This window comes from Triticum dicoccoides, chromosome 4B, assembly GCF_002162155.2.
Source record: "Triticum dicoccoides isolate Atlit2015 ecotype Zavitan chromosome 4B, WEW_v2.0, whole genome shotgun sequence".
Lineage (NCBI taxonomy): Eukaryota > Viridiplantae > Streptophyta > Magnoliopsida > Poales > Poaceae > Triticum > Triticum dicoccoides.
Window position 1 is genome coordinate 623,870,831 of NC_041387.1, and position 7,611 is coordinate 623,878,441.

A 7,611-nucleotide genomic window follows, 5' to 3' on the forward strand; every position below is an offset into this window, starting at 1 on the left:
CGCCATTGAGAAGAGCGCAGAGTGCACATGAGGTGTTTGAGGAAATGCCAGAGAGAGAGAGGGAGGAGGAGGAGGAAGAAGATTGATGCTGACAGGTGGGCCCATCCTATTAGAAAGGCGTTTAGAAGAGGTGAATCGACCATTTTCCTGACATGGTAGTTTTTAGTCAATGATTAGTGAAAAAGTGGTAGTTTTCGGCACAAATTTGTAAAGTGGTAGTTTGTACGCACGGTTCCACGAAATGTGATAGTTTTTTGTTAAATGCTCCCTGATACTCCCTTCTGTATGATGTCCGAGAACTTATTTTCTTTTGTGTAATATGGCCTCTGAACATGCTTAACATATGCTCCCAGGCTCTAAAATCTGTGTACTGGATTTTCTGGTTTCATTTATAAAATGGGACCGGGGGGTTTAACCCCCTTTCATACATAAAAAAAAACTCAAATATACCTCACACGCAGGGACGGTTCTGGAGGCCGGACGTTTCTTTCTCTGCCTCTGGTCGCTGTCGATATTGCGCAAGACTCACACGAAGGGACCGTGGTGGAGGCCGGACGGTGCTCGTGTCCCTACGAGACCGCACACGTCGATCTTCAGCTCTAAATTCAGACAACACGCGGCTCTTCATCTTCCATATTCAAATACAAAAACAAACTAGCCCTTTTTTTTGGCCCTCAAAGAGTGCCCTTGATTTTATTTATTTGCAACCCAAACAGTGTACAGAGATCAACTTTCCAAAAGGAAAGGAGATAGAGTTTAAAGCTTGTTGAGCTTTACAACCAGAAGATTTACTGCATAAGATTGAAGAACTAGAGACAGCTCTTTGCATAAAAGCTTTCTTAGCTAGGGAATGAGCAATGACATTCCCATTCCTAGGTATAGACCTGACTTCACATGATGAAAGAAAAGAAGTGTGATTAAGAAATTCAGCAAGCATAGGTCTTATCCTCCAATCTCCTGGACTCTCTAAAAGGTTTATTGCTTTAGCCACCTGGACAAGATTCCTGCAATCAGATAAGAAAATAGAAGTATTCCATCCTAGAGCTTTAACCACCTCAGCCGACAGTGATAATCCAATAGCTTCAGCCTGCAAAACAGAGCAAACATTTTTTGCAGCAGCTTGAACAAATACAGTATGGTTGTTACTAACATTTCTAAGAAAAACTCCAAGACCAGCTTCTTTTTTTGCAATTTCCGGATTGTACGCAGCATCACTGTACGCCAAAAGACCTGCATTTTGGAACTGTATATTTTGAACGTGAAAAGGAGAAATATTATTATTTGCAGGGTTGATGTGAGCCGCCGCCTTCTCCTCCATTAGCTCCGCATTTAGCATAGCGTTTGTAGCATATATAACCTGCATAATACTCCATTTTTTCTTATTAAAAAGAAGATCATTCCTCGCTTTCCAAATATTCCAAAGCAACGTGAAACTGGTATCCAGATCTAAGTCAGCATGATGAGAAGATAAAATCCTTTGAATCACATCAAAAGGATATAAGTTATGATTGAACTCATCAGACTTAAGACCAAATAGGAACCAAATAGCTCTAGTGAAATTGCAAGTAAAGAAAAGATGCAAGTCTGTCTCCGTCTCGCCGCACCTGCAACATTCCTTTTTAATGTGAGTAGAATACCTGGATCCCCTAAGCCCTGAAGCTAAAGCTCTTCTTAGAATTCTCCATGCAAAGGCTTCTTCTCCCACTCCGCTCGTTAAATACCCCTCGAGAATACATTCCCTCTCCAGACCAACATGGAAGTCCAAAGGAACCCCCAGCCTCCAGCCATGGCGACCACCGACAGCATCAGGGTCTCCGCCGCCCAGCAGACGAGCTTTGCCCCGCGCCTCGCCTCCGCCATCTCCTCCCCCTCCAGCTCGACGGTGCACGCAGCAACGTTGCCTTCTCTCCGCTGTCCCTCCACGTCACGCTCAGCCTCATCGCCGCAGGCGCCGCCGGCGCCACCCGCGACCAGCTCGTCGCCACGCTCGGCGCAGGCGAGGCCGAGGGGCTCCACGCGTTCGCCGAGCAGGTGGTGCCGCTGGTGCTCGCCGACTCCTCGGGCGCCGGCGGCCCGCGCGTCTCGTTCGCCAATGCCGTCTTCTCCGACGTCGCTCCCGCTCAGGCCGTCCTTTTTTTTCGAGAGTACGCCAATGGCGTACCATATTTTTATAGAAGGAATCAAAGTATTTACAAGAGACCGACGAACAATGCGAACATTAGTCGCCAGCACACCCACACCGAAAAAACCAAAAGCTAACTCCTCACGAATCTGTCTAGGCCACCCACACCAAACCTAGCGCTTGACCAATCCCGAATGTCGCCGAGAATCGCCATTGCGAGCTCTCTCGGGCCCACCACCTGCTCCGGCCGGTTGAAGACGTGTGCGTTTCTTTGCTTCCAAATGGCCCACAACGCTCCAATGACCAGCGAGTCGAAACCTCGCTTCACTTTTCCGTGGAATCCTCTCCTAGTCTTGAGCCACCACTCCTCTAGTGTCTCATGACTGGAATACCGACTTGAACCTGCAAAGTGTCCAAACATGTGTGCCAGACTTCTCTCGCATATGGGCATTGCACCAACATGTGCTCGACGTTATCTTCTTCTTGCAAGCAAATGTAGCAAGCCGAAGGCTCATCTTGCAGACCATGACGAGCTCTCCTATCAGAGGTCCACAATCTGTGTTGCACCGCAAGCCAGGTAAAAATCTTGCACTTAAGCAGGGCCCAACTTCGCCAAATGGCCCGTGCCATGGGGAAGCGGATTCCGCCCTGGCAAAGTTCCGCATACGTGGATCTCGCAGTATACGCTCCTGAAGGATCGTGTGGCCATCTGAATTCGTCCTCGCTTTGTAAGTCTCTTTGAACCGTAGCAATCGCGTGCCTCAGGTGCACCATCTGAAGCAAACCCGTGAAGGAGAATTGGGAATGGGTGTCACTGGTCCATCTCTCCCCCAACATCGCCTGAGCCACTGTCCTAGAGTTCCTGGTCCTCGTGTCCACGCCATCCAAGACGAGAGGGGCGATGTCTCCGACCGAGAAGCCATGAATCCATCTATCTCTCCAGAACAATACTCTGTCGCCTTTCCCGACTGCAATCTTTACAAGACTATCAAAAACTTGTCTGGCCTCGTCGTCCACCAGCAGATGCAATCCTTGCCAAGGCCTGCGGGGATCAGTCCGCCTAAGCCACTCCCAGCGCACTCTAAGCGCGATCGCCTGCAAACTCATGTTCTTCACGCCCAATCCTCCGAAGGCAGTTGGCTTGCAAATATTATTCCATGCAACTAAGCAATGCCCTCCGGAGACCCGATCCTTACCCTTCCAAAAGAACGAGCGCAGCCACCCATTTCTATCCTCAAACACCCAGGCCGGGGCGTCCATGACCAGTAAGTGGTGAACCGGCCTCGCCGAGAGCACAGACTTGACCAAGATCAATCTTCCCGAGCGCTGCATCATGCCTCTGTTGGAAATATGCCCTAGAGGCAATAATAAAAGCATTATTATTATATTTCCTTGTTCATGATAATTGTCTTTATTCATGCTATAATTGTGTTATCCGGAAATCGTAATACATGTGTGAATGACAGACACCAACATGTCCCTAGTGAGCCTCTAGTTGACTAGCTCGTTGATCAACAGATAGTCATGGTTTCCTGACTATGGACACTGGATGTCATTGATAACGAGATCACATCATTGGGAGAATGATGTGATGGACAAGACCCAATCCTAAACATAGCACAAGATCGTATAGTTCGTTTGCTATAGTTTTTCCAATGTCAAGTATCTTTTCCTTAGACCATGAGATCGTGTAACTCCCGGATACCGTAGGAGTGCTTTGGGTATGGCAAACGTCACAACGTAACTGGGTGACTATAAAGGTAGACTACGGGTATCTCCGAAAGTGTCTGTTGGGTGACATGGATCAAGACTGGGATTTGTCACTCCGTATGACGGAGAGGTATCACTGGGCCCACTCGGTAGTGCATCATCATAATGAGCTCAGAGTGACCAAGTGTCTGGTCACGGGATCATGCATTACGGTACGAGTAAAGTGACTTGCCGGTAACGAGATTGAACGAGGTATTGGGATACCGACGATCGAATGTCGGGCAAGTAACATATCGATAGACAAAGGGAATAGCGTACGGGGTTGATAGAATCCTCGACATCGTGGTTCATCCGATGAGATCATCGTGGAGCATGTGGGAGCCAACATGGGTATCCAGATCCCGCTGTTGGTTATTGACCGGAGAGTCGTCTCGGTCATGTCTGCTTGTCTCCCGAACCCGTAGGGTCTACACACTTAAGTTTCAGTTACGCTAGGGTTGTAGGGATATGTATATGCAGTAACCCGAATGTTGTTCGGAGTCCCGGATGAGATCCCGGACGTCACAGGAGTTCCGGAATGGTCCGGAGGTAAAGATTTATATATGGGAAGTCCTGTTTCGGGCATCGGGACAAGTTTCGGGGTTATCGGTATTGTACCGGGACCACCGGAAGGGTCCGGGGGTCCACCGGGTGGGTCCACCTGTCCCGGGGGGGCCACATGGGCTGTAGAGGGTGCGCCTTGGCCTAATGGGCCAAGGGCACCAGCCCCACATAGGCCCATGCGCCTAGGGTTTAAGGGGGAAAGAGTCCTAGGAGGGGAAGGCACCTCCTAGGTGCCTTGGGGGGGAGGGAAACCCCCCTTGGCCGCCGCACCCCCTAGGAGATTGGATCTCCTAGGGCCGGCCACCCCCCCTTGGCCCTCCTATATATAGTGGGGGAGAGGAGGGACTTCATACCTGAACGCCTTGGCCTTTGGTTGCCTCCTTCTCCCTCCCCAACACCTCCTCCACCTCCATAGTGCTTAGCGAAGCTCTGCCGGAGTACTGCAGCTCCATCAACACCACGCCGTCGTGCTGCTGCTGGTGCCATCTCCCTCAACCTCTCCTCCCTCCCTTGCTGGATCAAGAAGGAGGAGACGTGGCTGTTCCGTACGTGTGTTGAACGCGGAGGTGCCGTCCGTTCGGCGCTGGTCATCGGTGATTTGGATCACGTCGAGTACGACTACATCATCACCGTTCTTTTGAACGCTTCCGCTCGCGATCTACAAAGGTATGTAGATGCATCTAATCACTCGTTGCTAGATGAACTCCTAGATGATCTTGGTGAAACGAGTAGGAAATTTTTTTTGTTTTCTGCAACGTTCCCCAACAGCCTCTCTACCAGGCGGGGACGAAGTGCCTCACCTGATCAAGAAGTGGCTGCCATTGAGCCCTGGTAAGCTGCTTGAGCGCAAGTTGTAGCCCAAGGTACTTGGAGGGGAACTCGGACATGGTGCACTGAAGGATACCTTCAACTCTCGCTCTATCATCATTGTTCTTCGAGATGAGGATGGCGGTAGACTTAGTGTAGTTCACTCGAAGGCCCGAAGCTTCACCAAAGATTTCCAACGCATGCCTTACAAATTGCAGATCTGCATCTGAGGGTTTGACGAATAGCGCAACGTCGTCTGCATATACCGACAAACGATGCGTAGCAGAGATGCCCGTGTAAGCGCTAAGAACTCCCTCTTGCGATGCTTTGGCGACGATCGCGGACAGGATATCCATGGCAATGACAAACAACAAAGGAGAGACTGGATCTCCTTGTCTTAAACCTTTGGCGTGCCAAATTCTCCTGCCAGGAACCCCATTCACCATAATTTTGGTGTTCGCTGTTTGCAGCAAACTAGCCACCCACTTCAACCAGACTCTTCCAAAACCTTTAGCGCGCAGCACCTCGAACAAAAATGGCCAGGACAAGGAGTCGAAGGCGCGAGTGATGTGTAATTTTAGGAACACTCCGGGGCTCTTCCTCGCATGGATTTTCCTCGCAACTTGCTTGACCAGCAAGTAGTTATCATGCAGGGTACGGTCTTTGATGAACGCAGACTGGTTGACTCCGACAAGCTCATGCATTCTCCTTCGCGCTCCATTAGCAAGCAACTTAGCAAAAATCTTGGAGAAGCTGTGGGGCAGACTAATAGGCCTGTAGTCGCCCACTTCAATCGCATCGGGCTTCTTTGGTATCAGGACGATGAGGGAGCGGTTTAGCCTGGCGAAACCACGGTCGTCGCCCACGCAGAGCTTGAAGAGTGCAGCCATGACATCACTCTTGATGGTGGGCCATGCCCTTTGATAGAAAGCGATGGTGAAGCCATCCGGTCCAGGGGCGTGATCCGGGTGCATCTCTTTGATAACGCCCCAAACTTCCTCCTCTGTGAAGAGAACCTCCATGTCTCGTAGGTCCAGTTGCTCAACTCCCAGGTAATCAAGATCCAGGGTGTGGTTCCTTGTGTGCACCATACCCAAGAGGCTCTGAAAAGCATCGGCGAAAGCCTCCTCCATGCGCGTCTGATCAGTGATGGTCTCTACTCCAACTCTGATGTGTGGGATGAAGTTTTTAGCCCTTCTTCCGTTGGCCACCGACTGGAAGAATTTGGTGTTTGCGTCTCCTTCCCGCAACCATCTAAACCTGGACCTTTGTCTTTCTATGGTGCGCTCCAAGGACGCTAGCCCCAACAAGGCTAGCTTCAACGATCTCCTCAACCAAATCTCAAGCTCCGACAAGCCTCTAGCTTCCATGGCTTGATCAAACCGGAAAATCACAAGTGAGGCAACGGACATGAGCAACTTGATGTTACCGACTTTCTTTTGCCCCCAAGCTTGCAGCACAGCACCGGCATTTCTGAACAGAGTGTCCAACCTTTTAAACGGGTCGATAATCGCGGGGTCACAGGTCCATGCCTCGCAAACAGCCTGATCGAAGCCGTCAATCTTGAGCCAAAAGGACTCGAACTGGAATCTTTTTTTCGGCCAATGGTGAGCAGCAACCGAGAGATGCAAGGGCGCGTGGTCTGAAATGTTAGTGGAGAGCGCCTGGAGGAGGTAATCATGTCGAGCCAGCTCCCAGTCAACGGAGACCAAGACGCGATCAATCTTGGTAAATGTAGGCGCCTCCCGCTCGTTCGTCCAAGTGAAACGACGTCCATGCATGTAAAGCTCCTTCAACTCGTTATTATCAACGAAAGCTCTGAATTTATTCATCATGGTATGATTGAGGTTCAAGTTGCTCTTCTCCGAGGCACGCAGGATCATACTGAAGTCGCCGAGGACCATCCAAGCTCTCTGTCGACTTCAAGACTAAGGTAATCAAAGCCAGGACCCACTTTCGTATTTCACCATCAAAAGTTTACAGCGATGTTTTTTTTTTTGCGGGAAAATTTTACAGCGATGTTAAAAGCTCAGACATATACAAACTTATTTCTTTGTGTGTATTTTCTTGAATTTATAACTTTGTTTTCATCATTCATCTCGGGCGCACCCTTAATTCAATGGTGCAGCCATTAGTTGAAACAATGAACATGAATAAGATATATAAAAACTGACACATGCACATGTTCTCTCTCCATCGAAATATATGGGCCCAACATGTTTTTTGAAGTTGTCTTTGACAGTTGATAAGATTAATAATTATATCACTAAAAATTCCTTTCACGTAAAAATTTGATGATATGATTTGTGTAACATCCATGTCATGTATTATTTCTTTAACCCATGGTCAAAGGTAACCTCGGAAAACTT

The 7,611-nt window shown here is 49.2% G+C and overlaps 1 pseudogene; it reads left to right on the top strand.

Annotated features, from left to right (window-relative positions):
- Positions 1–1,786: 1,786 nt before the first annotated feature.
- The window catches only part of LOC119294062, an 8,217-nt pseudogene continuing 2,392 nt past the window's right edge, over positions 1,787–7,611 (top strand).